Raw genomic sequence first — 21,841 nt, forward strand, 5'->3', positions numbered from 1 at the left:
CTGTCGAAACTCAGATAGATAGATAGATAGATAGATAGATAGATAGATAGATAGATAGATAGATAGATAGATAGATAGATAGATAGATAGATAGATAGATAGATAGATAGATAGATAGATAGGTCAAAGGCAAAATACAGTGTTGCAGCAGTTGGCATGCGTAAAATACAACAAATAAGTAAGAACAACAAATAAATAAATATGTCCAAAAGCTAATTAAAATTAACATAGTCTGTGCAGGTATGTCTATGTGTTATCCATATTTATTATTTCAAATAGAAAGCGTTACTAAAGGGTGAAAATGAAAGAATTTTCATAAAGATAAGAACAAAAAAATAAACAAGGATATGAGTAAGGCAGAACAAGTGCAGACAAAGTTCATGGTCCTTCATTTTTGAAGTACGAAACTCAGATAATAAGAACAATATGCTAGCTGAGACAATCAAATGAAATAGCACAAAAAGCAGAATTTTTTAAAATGCTCAAAGAGTGACTTAGACACCTGAAGAAATTGCTGCAGCATGGGCACAACTAGCCATAATGGAAAAGTTAAACTTGGGAGCAAATGGAGCACAACTGAGCACTGGCTTTTGTCTATAAAGAGGAGCTCTGACTCTTGGTGCATGGAAAATTATTTGTGGCTCTTACTGATGACAGAAATTGCCCTTATCACCAACACAACCATGGCAAAAGTTTATCTGACAACTACATCTTTATCAAAAATATTGTGATCAAAGAAATCCTAAGCAAAATGTATCCAAATTAAAAACTTAAGAAATTTACATTTTATTGTGGTTTTCCACATTATTTTTGACAGATGTTTTACTACTATTAGTTCATAATGTAGTCAAAATTTTAATTTGTAATAGTAAATAATTTCTTTATGATAACAGGGTGAGGGTGACCAAGTAACACATTGCCCAGTACTTTTTCTTCCTAGCTTCAAGTATTTGGTTTGTATCTGAGCCTTCTCACTGTGTGGATTTTGCTCTTTTTCCCCATGTCCGTGTGTGTTTTACTCCAGGCTCCTCCTATGTCCTAATGCTAGCCCCTTATAATTGAGTAAGTTTAGGTGTGTACATGAATCCCTGCCTAGAGTTGGTTTCTACTAGGTATCTGATGCTTCAGGGTTCGTCCTCCACAATCATGAACTGGATTAAGTGGCTTGATAAAGGATAAACAAAAAAGGAAGCGCAAAGTTTAAAAATAACATTAGTAGTAGACATTAGGTATCAATAGTATTTCATCCTTTAGCTTCTATGAATAAAAACTATTGGGTGTTTCATTGTTTACATTATGTGCTGATCTGTTTTTAATAACCTGCAAGTAATGTCATATTATTCCTATAAGAAAAAGCATAATGACTGTAAATGACATGAGAGTATAGGAGATTATAAATATGAAAGGAGACCATCAGGCTTGTTTAGTTAGCTGAGCTATATCATTATAGCAAGACATTTAAAAAAATGTCAGAGTCTCTGCTTCAACTGTGTTCAATATTTTTCCTAATTTTAATGATCTATTGTATGAAGAAATGTTTTTTGGTTTCATTCTGAAATACAGTGGCTCTTAATTTCCAGTAGAATTCCAGTATACTGGATCATCTGAACACCTCAGTTATTTACAGTACTTGTGTAGCCTTTTCTGTTAAAGACTAAAGAGTTTTAGTTGTCTGAGTTTTCTAGTGATGCACTTAGCGGCACTTTTACAGTATGTATTTTTAGGTTGAATCTGTCTTTTCTGTAATGTGGTTACCAGAATGGCATGCAATACTCCAGAAGCAAACAACTTAACCAGATTGAGATTTCTTGTGATTTCTTCATTTTTCATCCATCCATCCTCTTCCGATTATCCGAGGTCGGGTCGCGGTGGCAGCAGCTTGCGCAGAGATGCCCAGGCTTTCCTCTCTCCGGCCACTTCTTCTAGCTCTTCCAGGAGAATCCCAAGGCGTTCCCAGGCCAGCCAGGAGACATAGTCCCTCCAGCGTGTCCTGGGTCTTCCCCGGGGCCGCCTCCCAGTTGGACGTGGCCGGAACACCTCACCAGGGAGGCGTCCAGGAGGCATCCTGACCAGATGCCTGAGCCACCTCATCTGACTCCTCTCGATGCGGAGGAGCAGCGGCTCTACTCTGAGCCCCTCCCAGATGACTGAGCTTCTCACTCTATCTTTAAGGGAGAGCCCAGACACCGTGCGGAGGAAACTCATTTCAGCCGCTTGTATTCGCAATCTCGGTCTTTCGGTCACTACTCATAGCTCATGACCATGAGTGAGGGTAGGAACATAGATCGACTGGTAAACTGAGAACTTTGCCTTACGGCTCAGCTCCTTTTTCACCACGACAGACCGATGCAGACCCCGCATCACTGTGGAAGCCGCACCGATCCGCCTGTCGATCTCACGCTCCATTCTTCTTTCACTCGTGAACAAGACCCCAAGATACTTGAACTCCTCCACTTGAGGCAGGATCTCACTTCCAACCCTGAGATGGCACTCCACCCTTTTCCGGCTGAGGACCATGGTCTCGGATTTGGATGTGCTGATTCCCATCCCAGCCACTTCACACTCAGCTGCGAACCAATCCAGAGAGAGCTGAAGATCATGGCCTGATGAAGCAAACAGGACAACATCATCTGCAAAAAGCAGTGGCCCAATCCTGAGTCCACCAAACCGGACCCCCTCAACACCCTTGCTGCGCCTAGAAATTCTGTCCATAAAAGTTATGAACAGAATTGGTGACAAAGGGCAGCCCTGGCGGAGTCCAACTCTCACTGAAAATGGGTTTGACTTACTGCCGGCAATGCGGACCAAGCTCTGACACCGGTTGTACAGGGACTGAACAGCCCTTATCAGGGGGTCCAGTACCCCATAATCCCGGAGCACCCCCACAGGATTCCCCGAGTGACACGGTTGAACGCCATTTCTAAGTCCACAAAACACATGTAGACTTGTTGGGCGAACACCCATGCACCCTCCAGGACTCTGCTAAGGGTGTAGAGTTGGTCCACTGTTCCGCGACCAGGACGAAAACCACACTGTTCCTCCTCAATCCGAGGTTCGACTATCCGATTGACCCTCCTCTCCAGAACCCCCGAATAGACTTTTCCAGGGAGGCTGAGGAGTGTGATCCCTCTGTAGTTGGAACACACCCTCCGGTCCCCCTTCTTAAAGAGGGGGACCACCACCCCAGTCTGCTAATCCAGAGGCACTGTCCCTGATGTCCATGCGATGTTGCAGAGACGTGTCAACCAAGACAGCCCTACAACATCCAGAGCCTTGAGGAACTCCAGGCGTATCTCATCCACCCCGGGGCCCTGCCACCAAGGAGTTTTTTTGACCACCTCGGTGACCTCAGTCCCAGAGATGGGGGAGCCCAGCTCCGAGTCCCCAGGCTCTGCTTCCTCATTGGAAGGCATGTTAGTGGGATTGAGGAGGTCTTCGAAGTACTCCCCCCACCGACCCACAACGTCCCGAGTCGAGGTCAGCAGTGCACCATCCCCACCATATACAGTGTTGACACTGCACTGCTTCCCCCTCCTGAGAGGCCGGACGGTGGACCAGAATATCCTCGAAGCCGTCTGAAAGTCGTTCTCCATGGCCTCCCCAAACTCCTCCCATGCCCAAGTTTTTGCCTCAGCAACCACTGAAGCCGCATTCCGCTTGGCCTGCCAGTACTTATTAGCTGCCTTCAGAGTCCCACAGGACAAAAGGGTCCTGTAGGACTCCTTCTTCAGCTTGACAGCATCCCTCACCGCCAGTGTCCACCAACGGGTTCGGGGATTGTCGCCACGACAGACACTGACCACCTTACGGCCACAGCTCCGGTCAGCCGCCTCAACAATAGAGGCACGGAACATGGCCCATTCGGACTCAATGTCCCCCACCTCCCTCGGGACGTGGTCGAAGTTCAACCGGAGGTGGGAGTTGAAGCTACTTCTGACAGGGGGCTCTGCCAGACGTTCCCAGCAGACCCTCAAACACGTTTGGGACTATCAGGCCTGACCGGCATCCTCCCCCACCATCGAAGCCAACTCACCACCAGGTGGTGATCAGTTGACAGCTCCGTCCCTCTCTTCACCCAAGTGTTCAAGACATGTGGCCGCAAGTCCGACGACACGACCACAAAGTCGATCATCGAACTGAGGCCTAGGGTGTCCTGGTGCCAAGTGCACATATGAACACCCCTATGCTTGAACCTGGTGTTCATTACAGACAATCCGTGACGAGCACAGAAGTCCAATAACAAAACACCACTCAGGTGCAGATCGGGGGGGCCATTCCTCCCAATCACGCCCTTCCAGGTCTCACTGTCATTGCCCACGTGAGCATTGAAGTCTCCCAGCAGTCCGAAGGAGTCCCCAGAAGGTATGCCCTCTAGCACCCCCTCCAGGGACTCCAAAAAGGGTGGGTACTCCGAACTGCTGTTCGGTGCATACGCACAAACAACAGTTAGGACCCATCCCCCCACCCGAAGGCGGAGGGAGGCTACCCTCTCATCCACCGGGGTAAACCCCAATGTACAGGCTCCAAGTCAGGGGGCAATAAGTATGCCCACACCCGCTCTGAGCCTCTCACCGGGGGCAACTCCAGAGGGGGCCAGGCGCTCGCCATCGAGCCCCAACTCCAGATTTCTTCATTTTTACAAAATTAATTTATTTAATAAGAATAACTACCTCCAGGACACTCCTTATTAGTCCATAAACCAGTCACACTGTACGTACACTGTATACAGCATATACAGTATAGTGTTACAACATTACAGTATATTTAAAAGATTATTATTGTCAATAACTGATTAGTGACTGTTTTTACAGGACTGTTATTACACAGATATTCAGGCTTTCGACTGACCTGAATGACTTTGTGTTAGTGAACTCCCACTTCTTGTATATTCCGAGTCATGGTAAAAATGCATTCTGATCCTTTTCCAGCTTCACCAAAAATTTAAATAGTGAGCTTGTGAACATATCATTATGCACAGTTTAAACTAAAATTTAGTTCATCCACTAACTCTAGCCATTCATTTTTTTTTAGATTCAGTGCTATCTTTACCATGTTTGGGACAGTTTAAACAAATGAGCACCAAGACATCTAATGTCGTCTGACTTAATGTGGAAAATATGCACTTCCTTTTTGGGCTGTTCTATCTCTTTATCATGAAGGTTTCTTCATGGTTGTAAAAAAATTGCTGTTTCTTTCATCCATTTATATCAATGTTGTGCTGTTAAGCTATTTTTGAGCATGAAAGGTCTTGGGTCATGTTGCATAAGGGCACAAAGTAAAAACATAAAATGTCATTTACAATTGATTTACTTCTCTCGTCTTTAGTTTCAAATATCTCCTTAAAATAGAATTAATTTATGAATTTTTGCTTAAAATACATGATAATGTAGAATATATATTGAGGTCTGTAGGGGGTATCACTGGGCCCCAAACCCCAGGCACAATTACACAGACACATACCAGGTTCACAGTAAATGTTTTTATTTTACAAAAGCATCTTTCCAAAAGCTTCCTTTCCAACCACCTAGCACAAACAGAACAATTCCTTTTTCTTTTATTTCTCCTTTTCTCTTTAGTCTTACACTCCTCCCAAACGAGTCTTGTCTTGTTCTGCTCATGATGATTCACAGATGTTTGTGAGGTGGCTACTTTAATGCTTTACCTGGGAGCTTAAATAATGCAAAAACTTCTGGGTCAGGTGGAAGCCCCCCAACTTAGGGAGAGTGTTCCCCTGCAGATTCCTCAGGTGGTACCCAAGTACCTCAACAGGGCCATCCATCAGGACTAAATCTCCCAATATACCTCTGTGGGAGCACCAATGGGAGTTCCACCAGAAGGAGGTTGACATCCTATGTAAAGGCAGAATACATGGCCCTGGGAATCTGTCTCTCTTTAACCTTCCATTATTATGACCTTCTGGCTGGAAAAGATTCAAGAAACCAGGATGCCTGACCATCCATGTACTTTCCTAATAATGACCTACAGACCATTCACAGAACCATCCATTTTGGCTGGGATGCCAGTGCACCTGTATCTTCTGTGTCAGTATATATTTATATTTATTTATATATATTGTGTCCTACAAGGGATGTTCCAGCTCCCCAAACCCAACACAGGAAGATGCAGACACAACAGCACAAGTTGAGCACAGCACACAATTTTTTGTTTTGTTGTTGGGAACTCTTCTTGAAATGATTCCCACCACCAAAGCATAGTACACAGTTCAAAGCACACACCTTTTCTCTACTTCTCTTCTTTATTACGCATCTTCCTTCCTCCAGCAAGCTTTGTCCACCACCACCTGACCCTGGCTCCTCGAGCAGTGGCAGCTCTCTCCTCCTATGTAACCCTTGGCAATATTTCAGGAGTCCTGTAGGATTGATCTAGAAGCACTTCCGGGTAAGGTGGGAGCCTGATGGAATAGGGCTCAGGAGATCCTGAGGCACCCCCTGGCAGAACCCCTGGAACCCAACAGGTCTGAACCACCAAACTCCAATTCCCAGTATGCCCTGTGGGAATCCGACATACCATAGCAACCCAGAGGGCTGCCACCTCGTGATCCGGGGAGATGATGCCCTGAACACACTCTATACCTCAGTCCTTCCAATTCGGAAGCATCCCAGGTCAGCAAGTGTGCCGGCCACATGCCACAATATATATATATTCAGTGTATATTTATATTTATTTATAAAAATATATTATATACAGTATGCAGTATATGTACTGTATTTTGCACTTCTTTTATAAGTTAACTCCAGAAAGTCCTTTCTGCATCTTGTGCATTGCTGTTTTGTTAGTAAGTATTGAATAGCAAAATGAAAATGCACGTATTAGGAAGTTTTCCTTTTTTAATTGAATTGAGGATTTCTGTAAGTTTTATTTATTGTGATTTAAATGGTTAATCAGTCAATTCCTACTTTCTTATTAAATCCACTTGACTCAGTCTTGACTTACTTCACGTGACAACTTGTTTTCACCAGAACTGCTTTCAAAGGTCTGCATTTGTTAACTTATTACTTTTGGAAAGTAATAAACTGGTTTTCATTTCTAAAGTAATTGCTTCAGGTTACAGACCTCAAAACAAAATAAAACCTTTGTGTCCTTTTTTAGGATGATTAAAAACAATATGTTTATATTTGCTTGACATGCATTTTCCTACTTTCAACTCAATTTCTTAAGCTTGCTCACTTCTTACTGTACTTTACTGTAATTTTGTACTGTAATTTTATACTCTCCGTTTCCATGTAGAACTTCTTCATGGAACTGGGAGGCTCTTTTAATTCACAATTTTGGGAATACTTGCAATAATATGGCTCAGGAGAGGGGTTCCTGTAAAAATAATGAGAATGTCCTAACTGTTTTCATTTATGGGAACAGCACAGCTACAGAGTCATTTATGACACTTTCCTTCTTTTACTGGAAAATTATAAACTACTTACAAAGTGATTCAGTAGAGATTTCAAAACTAATTTTCTAGGCTTAAGAGCCATATTTTTAAAGATGTTATCTGTGCCATTTTAATACTATATGTTTAAGCCTTTTTTATTCTGACCAAAATGGAAGAACTTTTTCACATCTTACTTTCTCTCTGCTTGGTCTGATAAGAGTTGCTTAGCTAACAGGTAGAGCAGATCTAACCAGACTTACCTATTCTAAGTAATAGTTTTTGGGTTAGCTGAGGAATACAATCCATACATACTGTATATATCCCTTTTCCCTGTAGGATATGAAGACCAATTGTGGAAGACATCCAGGGTGGCATCCTTACTAAGTTCCCAAACAACCTCAGTTAGTTTCTCTTTATTTTTGCTGCAGTAGTTACATTGAAAGGACTTCTATGATTATTGAGCTTCTCGATATTTAGCTGAATGTTCATTTATTTCTTGTACAAATCTAAATAGTTCTACTATATTTAGTCAGCATATTTAAACTACTATCAAAAATTTAGTCTCTTTCTCCTGTACAAAAGTACCATACTACAATAGTTTTGATTTCTTTACCAGGATCTAGTTTGTTTGGTACTATTGGTATGTGCACCTTAAAACCATGAATATGAATAATATGAATAATGTTGCATCAGTGCCACAATGTTTTTTCCAAAATCTACAATACAGGTCATAAAATGAATAATTCCAAATATCATATATACCAGTGTCTGTTTTTTTGTCAGTGTGGCTTTGACATCATGGACCATAAGGTGCATACTAATTCACTGTGACCAGAAACACTCAATAAAACTGAATAGAAAAAATTCAAGTGACAATGAGATACCAGGAAGGCAGATTTACCAGCATTTGTGTGTTAGTTTTCATCCCTCCAGATCAGAGAATTTCCAGTTACTGTACATTGTCTCAAAACACCACTCACATCTACAGTTATTCCCAATTTCAAATAAAAACTAACAGCATCAGATCTGGGGTGCTGGTGCCTTTGGGGTTGTATCAAGTTTGTGACTAAGAGAATAAAAATGAAAAAAACCACGCTAACTTTTACAAGTACTATAAATTTACAGACTGTTACAGACGCAAACCAAATGTATGTTTTTATTGAATAATATTAACAATAAGCAGCTCACTACTCAAAACTGTAAATTTGTGAGGCAGCCAGAATCAAACCCGTAGCCTCTTGATTACAAGTCAGCAGTTGTTACCACTGCAGCACAGAAGCTGTTGTAGTATGCTGGTACCTTTTGTAAAACTGTTTATTTAATATTTGGACTTCAGGCTTCACACATTGTATGTTTCATGTCTACATTTTGTCAGTTTTCACTAAAACATAAAAAGCGTTTCTGCTTTAACAATGTGTTTACATAGATTGTTGTAGACACGGAACACGCATGAAATGCATGTGTTCTAAATAACAATATATTATTTCCCCTCTAAAACTCCAGCACTTCACTCCAAGATAATCAAAGCATGAGCTGGGAGAGCTTTGTGCACCTTCTGCAGCAGTGGGGGGATGGTATAGCAGGCTGCATGCTGCTTGTGTTGATCGAGACATTTACAAGACAAAAGACGCTGATGGAGAGGTGTGAAGGGATTTAAGGTGGGCCAGGTTTATGAGTTTTTTCTTAGGCTTTGGTAATTCTAGAGTTAAATCAGTTAGGAAAACATATACTAATGTGTCTCTCCAACAGCCCTAATTTTAAAAAGACAATACAACAAAAGCTCAATTGTGAGGAAATAGAATGCTGTGTTCTTTTTTTTAAAACCTTTAGCAAACTACAGCTATTTAGTATCGGGCATTGTTCCAGATTCCTGTTGGCAGAGGTTTGCACCCATATCTGTTTTTTATTAACTTGAATAGTAGTTGAGTTTTGCTCTTCAAACATAGTCTCATCTTGCATAACCTTAGCATATACACTTTAAATCTTTGAAGATACAAATACCTAAAACCATAGTTTGCTAATATGCTGTCACAACTATGGCATAAAGTTTTTCATAGCCTTCTGTTTTCAGACATTAATATAATGATTGTTTGCCCTTCTTTTTAAATAAATTTCTAAAAGTCTGTAGTAACATTCTCCTTATGAAAATACAATCTTAATTAACATTTGGTCTCCTTTATTCAAAGTATAAAATTTGAATTTTTAGGTCTAAAAATATACTGATTATCTTTGCAGTTTATGTTGTATGGTATAAATAATTCCCTTTGCTTTAGAGCAGGTTTCTATAGGTGATGTAATAATGACACATTTTTACTTGGGTAAAATTATAATGATTTGTAAATTTACAAAACAAGAGGCTCTTGCAAAATGTGTCAAGGTATGGGAGGATAGATGACCATGAAGTGAGAAAACAATGGTCAAATACTGTATGTGTGTGGTAGAATGTTTAGATTCTTGTCATCTTTTATCACACAGTCCATTACTGTAATTCTTATTGTGCCATGTTAAAACACACACAATATGAACTTGTGCATTTTGTCTGGTATTGATTTAATTTTTCCTTCAAGCATTTACAGAGACTTAACTAAATTTTAGAATAGTGCCCTTTTATACTAACTTTTTATGCAACTAAAATCAAATCACAATATTTAATAAATCTAAAATCTGTTAACATCTTTCTTTCTCATAATAAATCTATGCTTTTTTTAGCAATTGCTAAAGGTAAGCACTGTGGTTGTTGATCCTGGGATCTGTCTAGGAGCAGAGTGCATGTTCCCTTTTGTTTTTTTAAATTTTCAATGAAATAGAAGGGTAGCTCTTAGGTGGCTTAAAACAGAACAAAATGTCTGTCCATTCAGAAATGATTTCCCTTTTACATGTCAAAACAGTTATTGAGGCAAAAATGGAAAATAAAAATATAATCTTCAGCTTTAACTAGAAACACCAATGGGTCCGAAGGATCAGATAATGAAATAGAAATAATGAAAAGAAGGGCCTTTTACTGTATGCTGCTTTGTAACTTATGGCTTAACTGCTTATATCTAGTGTGTTATATTCAGCTCTCCACTTTTTCACATTACAACTATTAGGATAATGTTATCTATCTCAGCAGCACTGGGCAAAAAGTAGCAGTCAACTTTAGATCAATTTCTAGTTCGTCAACCTCCACACTCATGAACTCCCATATTCACTCACATAAGGTAATTCAGAGTTACAAACTAACCTAATGTGCACTTTTTTTGTGATGTACACTATATGGTCAAAGGTATGTGGACACCCTTCCAAATTATTGAGTTCAGGTGTGTCAGCCACAATTGTTAACAGGTGCATAAACTTAAGTACATGGCCATATACTTTTCCTTGGCAAACATTGCAACTAGAATACTGCAGAGTTCTGTGACTTTAAATGTGGCATTGTCAAAGGACTGCCATAAGTCAGCATGTGAAATTTCTGCTCTCCTAGATCTGCCCTGGTTAACTATAAGTGTTGTGATTGTGAAGTGGAAGTATCAAGGAGCAACAAATGCTCAGCTCTGAAGTAGCAGACCAAGCAAGCTCATAGCATATAAAAATCACTGCTTTAACAAGCAACATCAGTGCGAGAGTTTTCATCAGAAGTTCCATGAAATGGCTTTCCATGGCCAATCAGATGTATACAAGTCTAACTATGTGCAATGCCAAGTATCAACTGGACTGATGTAAACCATTCCACCATTGGTCTCCAGAGCAGTGGAAATATTTTTTTCTGGAGTGATGCATCCCGCTTCATTATCTGGCCACCTGATAGACGAATCTGGGTTTGGTGGATGTCTGGAAAGCACTACCTTCTGGACTACATGGTGCCTTCTGTAAAGTTTGGTGGAAGAGGTATAATGGTCTGGGGCTGTTTTTCAAGGTTTGGGCTAGGACCCTTGGTCCCAGTGAAGGGTCCTGTTAATGCTACAGCATACAAAGACATTTTAGACAATTGTGAGCTTCCAACTTTATGGTCACAGTTTGGAGAAGATTATTTTCTGTTCCAGCAATACTGTTTTCCCTTTGCACAAGGCCAGCTTCATGAAGACGTGGTTTGACAAGTTTGGTATGGAGGAAATCAAGTGACCTGCACAGAGTCATGACATCAGCCTTATTGAACACATTTGGGATATACTGGAATGCCAGTTATGAGCCAGGTTATCTCATCCAATATCAATGATCTCATAAATACTGTTTTGGCTGAATGGTCACAAATGACCTAAGAGACTCTTTCCAGTAGAACGTTGGCTTGTATAAGTGCAAAAGGGGGACAATTCCATACTAATAAACTTAGTTTTGGAATGGGCTGTCCAACAAGCTCATATAGGTATAATGGTCATGTGTCCACAAACGTTTGGCCATATAGTGTATGAGGAAGTGGGTACCTGGAGTGCATCCATTTAGACATGGTGGGTGAATATAAAAATTACACACAGACAGAAGCCTTGTTAGAAACTGGCCTCTGGTCATATAGAGCTTTGAGTCGGATTCCCCTTTGGAAGAATCTAATTATAGGTCATCATCTTTTAAAATGGAGTTAAAAATTAGAACGTAGTATTTTATTTTTCAGTGACACAACAGTTAATATAAACAGCATTTAAAGAACAGTGTGTCGGTTATAAATACAAACCCTTGTGTTTTCCACATATAACCTATTTGTGCTTATATAAAGCATGTAGTAATCTTCCTTCCCATGTAATTACTGTGAATGACATCAATACAGAAATAAAATGCTGTTGTATTTCATTTATACTGCATCTAAACCAAGATACTAATAAGCAGGATTTTAGGGTAAATGGGAGGAAAATACCCAATTAGGTGACCTTTATACAGCTATAGAAATACTTAACTTACATGATTTTGTAACATGTACAGCAACTGCAGTGAAATCTGCTTAAACCAACTGCTCTTCTCATTTAGTACCCACAATGGTTAATCTCAGGCCTTTGGAAATTTATTCAGTTTGAGTAATTCTGAAAGTTGTGAATCTGGCTTTTGTCCTTACAAATGAAGCATGAGGGCTCATTCCTTGACTGCAGGCATTTTCTCACAGCCATGGTGAATTAATCAGAAAGTTTTTTTTTCATACTACTGGTGGCCTTTGTTCAAGAAATGCCTGCTAGTTTCATCTAGATGCAACATTGAAAAAATAAAACAATAATAGGATGTTGATCTATCTCAAACAAAATATCAAGTGTTAAATCATGTCTGTGCATGAATCATATTAATATGTAGTTGTACTGCTTATAAAACCTTACATAACATAACATTCTTAAACCGGCTCAATCCAATACAGATTTCCAAGGAGTTGGCAGTATCGGGTACAAGGTAAGAACTAGGTCTGGATGGGGTGTCAATCCTTTGTAATCTTGAGCATTACTTATTTCAAATTAAAACTTGACTTTATTTTGTCCTGGTTTGATCATGACACAAAATGTTAGGTCTTTCAGTACTGTGCTGCATACATCAGTTTGCCATTTACAAAGGAGGCTCCATCATTGACGGTCTGCCATCTGTCATCTGTCAGTAGTCTCCAAGTTTACCAAACAAGATGTTAGAATAGAATCCTCAATTCTGTTTCTTACAGAAGAAAGTGCAACAGTGGGTCAGGGGGATGCTTCTGGAATCACATCTAAGACATTTTTTTAAAGACGTTAATGCTTCAGTAAATGTCATGACCACGTAACCCCTCCATTGACCCAATAATATGGGCTTCCTGTCTGTTTCAGAATAATTTTCCTGACCCTCCTACTCAATTTTAAGGCACTAGAGAATACCAGGCTACCGTCCTATACTCCTGTAAGCTTATAATGCATCTGGGATTTTCAGGATTTTTGCTGTTCAAAAACTCACCAATGCATACAATACATTAATGATAAACAGTGAAAAAACAAAGAAATTCTTGCCTTGCTGCTTCCTCTGGGGCATTGCTTAAAAAGACTTTATAAAAGCTAGAAATGGGGAAATTTACTTGCATTCCCAGATGTAATATTGTTTTCTATTTCCACCACCAAATTGTTCTCAATGACCTGAACCCAAATCAATAAAGAATGTTATGTGTGAATAAAATCCAGATATGATATCTTGATTGACACAACTTGTTCATATTCAAGTTAAAACATAATATGAGATCCTGAGAATTTATTATCTGTGCCTCTGCATGGACAAACAAAACAAACATATTATTCTGCCAGTGAAAGCTAAAGTTGAAAAGTAAATAAATAGTCAAACTAGTGGAAGGGAAAAACAGCTTGAGAAAAGGACAGAAAAACACATTCAAAAGGGAAAAAACAAGGGTTATTACCACAATAACTACAGAAAATGAGACTCAAGAGAAACTTATATGCCAAAACAACTCAGTGACGGAGTGACGGCAAAATTATTTTTAGTGAGTCAACATATCTCTTATTAGCTGTTGGTGACAGCCAGATGACGTCTATTATGACACAATTGCAAAACAGAATGTGTAACACTGGTGTGATCAAGAGTGAGAAATGGCAATACTTTGTTATACTACTGATAAGTGCAATCTACATGTAAATACACCCATCAAAAGCCATGTCAGTGCATTCAGCATTGGTAGAAGAGTGCTAAATAGAGTGCAAATAGAGTTGGCTAGTCTTCTGTTCTATTTGCTACCTTTTTTGAACAGAGGAGATGATCTAGAGAAGTACTTGACATGTTTGTAGCTTTATAGTGATTTGTCATGTGTGATACAATACACACATTAGTTTTCACAGACCAACTTATTTTGTGGATGACTCTTATTCAGTTAGAGTACCATCAGTAGTTGGAACGGATTGCAGTAATGTCAGAAGCATTGCAGGAGCCACCTCTTGATAGAATCAACTCCAGTGTTCACAGGTTAGTGTCACATGCACATCCAAACTCAATCCTAAAGAGTTGAATTAGAGTAAGGAAATACAAAGAAAAGGTTTATAAAATGCATTTACAAGTTTGGAAATTGTTATTGCAACATTGCACACAAATTTCAGATAAAATGTTATTGTGCTGTCCTGAAAATATTGCCAATACATTCTCTTTTTATAGTTTACTATAAGGCTACTCAGTTTGAAGTGCGCTATGTGTGATCAATGTGATAATAATGAAATTGTTCTACATTATGATTGAATGTCATGTGGTGTGCCATTTTTCTTTCTCGTATACATAGTATAGGAATCGTGAGAAAATTTGACTTCAAGATTTTGATTAATCTTGACGTTTTAGACCTTCCTGAGTCTGAAAATACCATGTACAAAAAGTATAGGAATCGTGAAAAAATTCGACCTCGAAATTTTGATGAATCTTGACGTTTTAGGCTTTCCTGAGTCTGACAATACCATTTTTGAAATTATGTCTGTCTGTGTGTAAACACGAAAACTTGAAAACGCTTTGACCTATGTCAGTGAGATTTTGTACACCTGCTTTATGTCAGAAATAAGGAATTCTATCAACTTTTGAGTACTTACTGAATACTTTTGCAAATTTCCAAGTAAAATATGGTTAGAATTACAGATGGATGATTCAAGTTTTGTATAGATATTTATAATGATAAAATGCAAACAGATATGAAATTTCAGAAAAATTACTCAGCCAGAAGTAATATTTTATTTAAACAGCTATCCGAAATTTTTTGTATCATGGAAATATAAATGTATAACAATATTAAAAACAGTATGCAATATAATGCATATTGTTTCAATAACTATTATTAATTTAATTTTAATTTATACATCATCAGTTTAACAATAACGTGTAAACATTGAACATGCCATGTAAATATAAAGATGTAATGTGAACAATAAGCTGCTACATCCCCGTCGTGTTCCTGGTAATACATTTAATTTTATGATTTTGTTTTTATTTCCACCTTCATCATCATAATTAAATGTAGCTGAAGGCAGTTTTACCTATATCAATTTATTGCAACAAATATTATATAATACTAACACTTTTTCTATGTTTTTAGGTGACTATAACTCTTTTTACTTTGCACATAATCTAGGTAATGCATATGTAATCATGAAAAAATTCCACCACAGTTTTTGACCTCCCTAAGTGCGAAAATATAATTTTAATGTTTGATTTTAATAAGAGATAAATGATTGTGTATCAATGTTATCAATTAGTTATTATGAGAAACGAAGAGATATGATATTTGAGAAATATTGCTCAACTGGAAGTGGTTCTGATGACCTTTTCCTCTATCTCAATATATGCGAAAGTTGAGGGGAACACACTCCCAATTTTTTGATATATGCATTTCCTGTCAGACTGTATATGAACCAAATAACTATTTTATACTAATATGTGACTTGGAAAAACAATGATATCTTTAACAATTTCAGTGCACCATAAATATAGACTTTAATCTAGTGATTTCAATGTAGACTTTTGAACTAATAATTTTTATTCAAACCTTAGTATTTTTGACATGGACAGATAAGTAATATTCCAGTTTAGAGTATCATTCTTCCTTTACTGAGTATCATTCTTCCAATTTTTTTTATATTTAGTTTATATAGTTTTATATTTAAATATAAGGGTTTATATGGATAACATGCCTCAGGAAATATTTGATTGCAGACTCAGAACATCCTGAGTCCCTCAACTAGCATCTGGTAACTACCTCGAAGGAATAGTAAGATGTTACTGAGGATAAGGTAATCTGGTCTGTCCAGTTTAGTACATATGTTGGTAACAACAACCCTCACTAGGATGAATGGAATGAAATCAAGTCTTAAAATTTACATAAGTCCTTTCCTGCTGCTAGAACAAGGAATGTAAAGCTGTTTTGAAAGCCATTAGATCGCCCCACGTGTTCTACTAAATGGTTAAGAGTAGGGATGTCACAATACCAGAATTTCTGTATTCAGTACTAATACCAGTGAAATTTTATTATGCTCAATACCTTTCAAAATCATGGCAAAACAGAAATCCTATTCAATAACATTTTATTAAAGTACTTCCATTATTGAAGTTAACAATATTGTACCTTTTGTGTAAAACAACATAAAATATATAAATACTAACTGTAACAACAGCTTTAAAATACTGGTATATTTATCTCATAGTTACCTAACTATCATTTAAGGAAATAAGTATTGGCATTCATAAAATATCAAAGTACAATGCAAGGCTTGAGTTTTAGTGTATGGCTAAATAGCTAAGTATAGAAATGTGAATCCCCCACTGTAACAACAAGTTTAGGTGTGTTATCTTGGGGGGATTTATTATTATAAGGTTTATGATGAATGATATCTGTTGAACTATGTGATTTATCTTTGCAGGTGCACATTTTAAATTTATTCTGATAATGTCTATCAATTATCTGAAAAATCCTGTGATAAATATAATAATTCAAAGATTATTTTATATGTACTGTTCAATTAGTAAATTCCAAGATTATTCAGGATATTTCAATTTAAAGAAATTCTTTAAAGCTTTTTTTAACAGCGTGCTTTTAAAGGTTGGTCTGTCAGTGGAGCAATAAGGTAGGTTTGTAGCATTTTCTTTTGTAAGATCTTACATTTGCATCATTAGCTGGTAAAAATATTACTAAAGAGTAATGTTTTACAGGTGAGTCAAATTAATTCAAACTCGCGGAGCTTTAATTTTCCAAATCTGTTCCTCCTTTTTACATTTGCACCAACTTTAAAGCTTCCTATGTGAAATCAAACTTGTCAGTTTTACATTAACCCTTTATTTCAGAACACCTGTTAAACAGCCATTGTTTTGCTGTTTTCAAGGTTTCCTAAGTGTGCAATCAGAATTTGTTTTCACACTTTTCACATTTTATTTTGCCTGTTAAATTTGCACACAGTTATTCCTATTTGCAGCCTTAGATGTGCAAGGTCCTGTGAGTTTCAGTACTGAGATGGATTTTGAGATTCCTACATCATCATCATCACTGGTTTAATGGCCATTTTCTGTGTTTACATTTTTGCTTTCCATGTAAGTGGCAATGATGTTCATTGGTCATACATCATTTTTATAGGGGGATTTGAAATATACCAGACACTAACAATGCTTAGCAGTATATTGTCACAGTTCCTGTCCAGGTCACTGTCTGTACAGAGTTTGCACCTGTTGGTCATAGCCATGTGGGTACTCCAAAGACAAGCTGAATGGGGCTGGTGTAAGTGAGTAGTCTGTATGTGTCAAACAGTGTACTGAAACGTAGACTGAGACTAGTTCCTACCTTGCTTGTGATGATGAACAGGATAAGCTATTGTTCTTTTTAATCTTGTAATCAATGAAGCAGGTTGAAGTATGAAAAGATATGGGAATAGGATGAAAAATTCAATATGTTTTATTTAATAGGCTGTTTTAAAATGCACAAAAGTCACTGTATGCAAGATGTACAAGTTTGTACCAGGCAATAAAGAGATTAACTAAGTGGTTAATTCTTGGTATAATTTGCTTGAATTATAATGTAACATAAAATACCAAGAAAGAATGTGCATTTTTTAAACACTATCAGTGTATTGAAATGTCACTTTGCAGTGACAGTCCACTGAATGATCTCAAATTAGATATCGTAATTAGCAGAACAGTGGCACATTGAGGAGCACAGCTACCTTACATCTCAGGGAATCAAAGCTAGATGTCCAGCCCAATCACTGTGCAGAGCAGGGGTAGTCAATTATGATTTAAGGAGGTCCGGATAGAGAAAATTTCCTTATGTACAGGTCCGCAGCTTCATCATGTTCAAGTTGCATTATAATTTAGTTATACATTACAATTAATGTATATATATTGAAGTAGCATTGCCATTGTATCAACATCTGCACTGTGTGAAGTCAATAACTCAAATCAAACGAAGAAAGCTATAATTCAATGCCATTTCAACAATATTTATTTTCAGTGCAACTCTGGACTCTGGAGGGCTACATACAATAATAAATAATAGATAAAATAAATAACAAAAAATAACAAAAGTAAAAGCAAGGTAAATTTGACATTCAACTGAGAATTATAAATAATACGTACTTTCATAATAATAATAATAACAAGTTTTAACATTTCAACAAAAAAGACTCTATATATAGAAATAAAATAAATAAGAGTTTTTAATATGTGCACAACTAAACAGGCTTAACCAGTTTCACAGTAAATCTGAACATATTTAAATAACTGAACATATCTTTCCCTCTTTATTTAACTCATATCCCACTGCCTACTTTTTCAAGTTAGCTCTTGCTCAGTTTGCCAAAATTTTAAATCTGGGCTAAAAGGGTGACGGTGCCATCCTCATGCATGTGTGAAGATTGTCATCAGTGAGTCTTGAGTGATATTTGTTTTTATTATGTTCATGGTGGAGAAAGCTGTTTCACAACTGTATGTGTAGCCAAACATGGTCAACATGTACAGGACCACTTTCCTCAGGGCTGGGAAAGCTGCCTCTGATACCTTTTTAAACTAGAATGTGGCAGGGTCAGTTCCACCAAAACACTGTTTCAGAGCCACATCTCCCTGGAGATCAATCAGTTCTATCTCGAGAGGCCCAGGATTTCCACACTTGAAGAGTTGTATGGCTTCTTTTGAAAACCCCCTGACATCTGTGAACAGGAATGGATTCTGCATGAACAGGGTGAGCCACGGTCCAAGACTGAAGGTACTGAGCGGTTGCTGAAGTTTACAGTCAGCTTGTCAACAAAGTCAGAAAAGGTAGATACATCACTCTCACCCTGGACCTGCTCCTTCAGTGTAGGAAAGTGTGCACAGTCTCCCTGAAGGTCTTCCTTGAACACCTGAATTAGAATTAGAATCAGAATTGTTTATCAAGAAAGAGATTTGCTTTGCTTTTTTATATTAAGTTGATATGTTTGTAATATTTGTAATGCTATTATAATGTTATTAATGAAGAGGTTGTGCAGGAATGTGTAAATAAAAATATGAGCAGGTGTGGCACATACCTCAAGTTTCCTCTGGAATGTGCAGACAGCTATCATCAGGTTACACACAGAATCCTTCTCCTGTAATTTTAAATTCAATTAATTTAGGTGTGAAGTGATATCCACTGAAAAAGAAAATGTCCATCTTCTTCTCATCTTCTAAAAAGTGAGAAAACAGTATTGTCTTTTGGCTCTTCAGCTGTACTAGAAAATCTGTGATTTCCTCTCTCATGGCCCAAAAGCGCTCTAACACTGCATTTACTGAGCCATCTTACGTTGTTATGCAGCAGGAGGTCACCAGCATTTGCATCCACTTCTCTGAGGAATTCCCTGAGCATGCGACGTTGGAGAGAAGAGGATGCATGCAGAAAGTTTAACATTTTCATCATGGTGTCCATCACCTTAGCATACTCATCTGACAGGCTGGAGCATAGGATAAACTGATGAATGATGCAATGGTAAAAGATGAGCTTGGGATTATCCTCTGTCATTATTTCCATTGCTCCTCTCTCCCTCCCTACCATGGCAGGGGCTTCATCCGTAGTTATGGAAATCACTTGTTTCAACTCTGTTCCCCTCTTCATTAACATCTCTTTATGGCTAGGTAGATGTCCTCTCCTCTTGTATTGGTCTTAAGAGGTGTGACACCTAACAGGTCCTCACAAAACTCATTCTTCTCCATGTTGAACAATCTGACATAAACTAACTGCTGAGCACTGTCAGACACATCAGTGGACTCATGTACAGCTAAGCCAATGCATGGAGCCTTATGCATGGCTTCATGAAGCTGTTCTAGCACATCTCTGGCTAATATCTCACTTTTCTTGTTGGGTGGCTGTTGATGCAGACTGAGGTATGTTTTATTTTTTCATAAAGCTCCTCTTTTTGTTTTCCCTCAAAAAGGGTATCAGCTACTACACTCAGGCACTCCTTGACAATGCCTCTATCACTGAATGATTTTTTGTGACATCCCAAAGTCCACGCAATTCTGAAGGAACACTTGTTAGTGAGTTGTTGGCCAGTAAATGAATGTATTAAAATCCTCGTTGACCAATCGTAGTTGACTTTAAGATCGCTTATTTTTTGTAGCCTAACTGTCGATTTTTAGTGGGTAACTTTTCGCAAATGTAATTTTGTGCTTAGTTTCATAGTGGCGTTTCACATTCCTACTTTTCACCACTGCCACCATCTCAGAGCAGATAAAACACTGCGGTTTTGAGCTTCCTATGGGAAGTATAAACATAAACACCTCGTTCCATTCCAGATTAAAAGCCCAGTTTTCTCTGTCAACCTTCTGCCATTTAGCAAAAGTCATGGCACATTGACTCTCTCTTGACATCTCACTCCTTTATATTTTTCTCTCTCTGTCACTGCTGCTGCCACAAGAGTGCCTGCTGTTATCATGCAGAATGCCGGTTCAGTGAAGGCCTGCCCTACTCTTCCTGTGATTGGCTGACATTCTTGCCTTCACCTTGACCAATCTCAGTCTTCATGCTTAAACCCAACCAACTCAGACCCATGAAGGCAACAAGTACTGGCCAATCAGAGACACGTAGGAGGTCCCTTTCACTGAGAAGCGGTGTAGAAACACTGTTAGAAAATAGTTGCCAGTAAAAATGTAATCTCTGCCAAAACTGATTAAAACTCAATGATATGTCTGTTCCGGATCTGCATCCAGAAAGAACAGAGTCCGAGTCAGAACCCGGACCGCAGTCCACCTATTAGTGACCTGTGGTGTAGAGTTTTCACAGTGCTCTGATTTAAATGACAAGCCTGACTTGGCACAATAAACTTTATTATTTATTTCAAATGGTTGGATGATTGAATATTGTAAAACTTTTTTTTAGGAACTGTGTCAAAAGTCAAAAGTGAAAGTCATTTTAAGTACCTTGTTATAGTTCTCCTGGAATAAACAGAAATTTACTCAAATAATTTTTATCAGGATTTATAGAAGTTGTCTGAGAGGTTTCATGACTAACTTTGTAAATAAGGAAACATTCTCCATGTGATACAAAACAAACTAAGGGTAGAAAATTGTTCTCTATTATCTTTCACTTTGCTAATTGAGTACAGCAGTCTAAAGATACTATTGCTTTAATTGTAATAAGTTCAAACATGCATTAGTGAGATTTATAACTCCTAAACGGAATGAAAACTCCTTCTGCTCTTCCTTACACTGACCCCTATACTCTATTCATTAATCAGATGAAATGTATTTTTGTTGGATAGTACGCTGTGAAATGTATTCATGTACATAAATTAAAAAATGGTTCAAATTTTTGTGAATTTTCTTTAAGAGTCTGCATATGGGTTAACCTTTTGAAGAGGCTACATAATCAACTGAGAATACAAGCATACATTATTTCACTTGGTAAACTACTGTAAGTTTCATATAAAATAAATGGGTTTTACATACTGCCATTAAATATATGAATGTTTTATACTGCTCTGTTGATGTTGGTTCACTGTTAACTATCACCATAGTTGAATCACAAGGTGTCCTCTATAAATTCAACCTAAAGCGTCTACTTTATGAATGTAG

At 38.0% G+C, this 21,841-nt stretch overlaps 1 protein-coding gene across 1 annotated transcript in view; it reads left to right on the plus strand.

Annotated features, from left to right (window-relative positions):
- Nucleotides 1–21,841, plus strand: part of dennd2b (DENN domain containing 2B) — a 419,481-nt gene that overhangs the window by 366,625 nt on the left and 31,015 nt on the right.

Source organism: Erpetoichthys calabaricus, chromosome 2 (assembly GCF_900747795.2).
Source record: "Erpetoichthys calabaricus chromosome 2, fErpCal1.3, whole genome shotgun sequence".
In the NCBI taxonomy this organism is placed as follows: domain Eukaryota; kingdom Metazoa; phylum Chordata; class Cladistia; order Polypteriformes; family Polypteridae; genus Erpetoichthys; species Erpetoichthys calabaricus.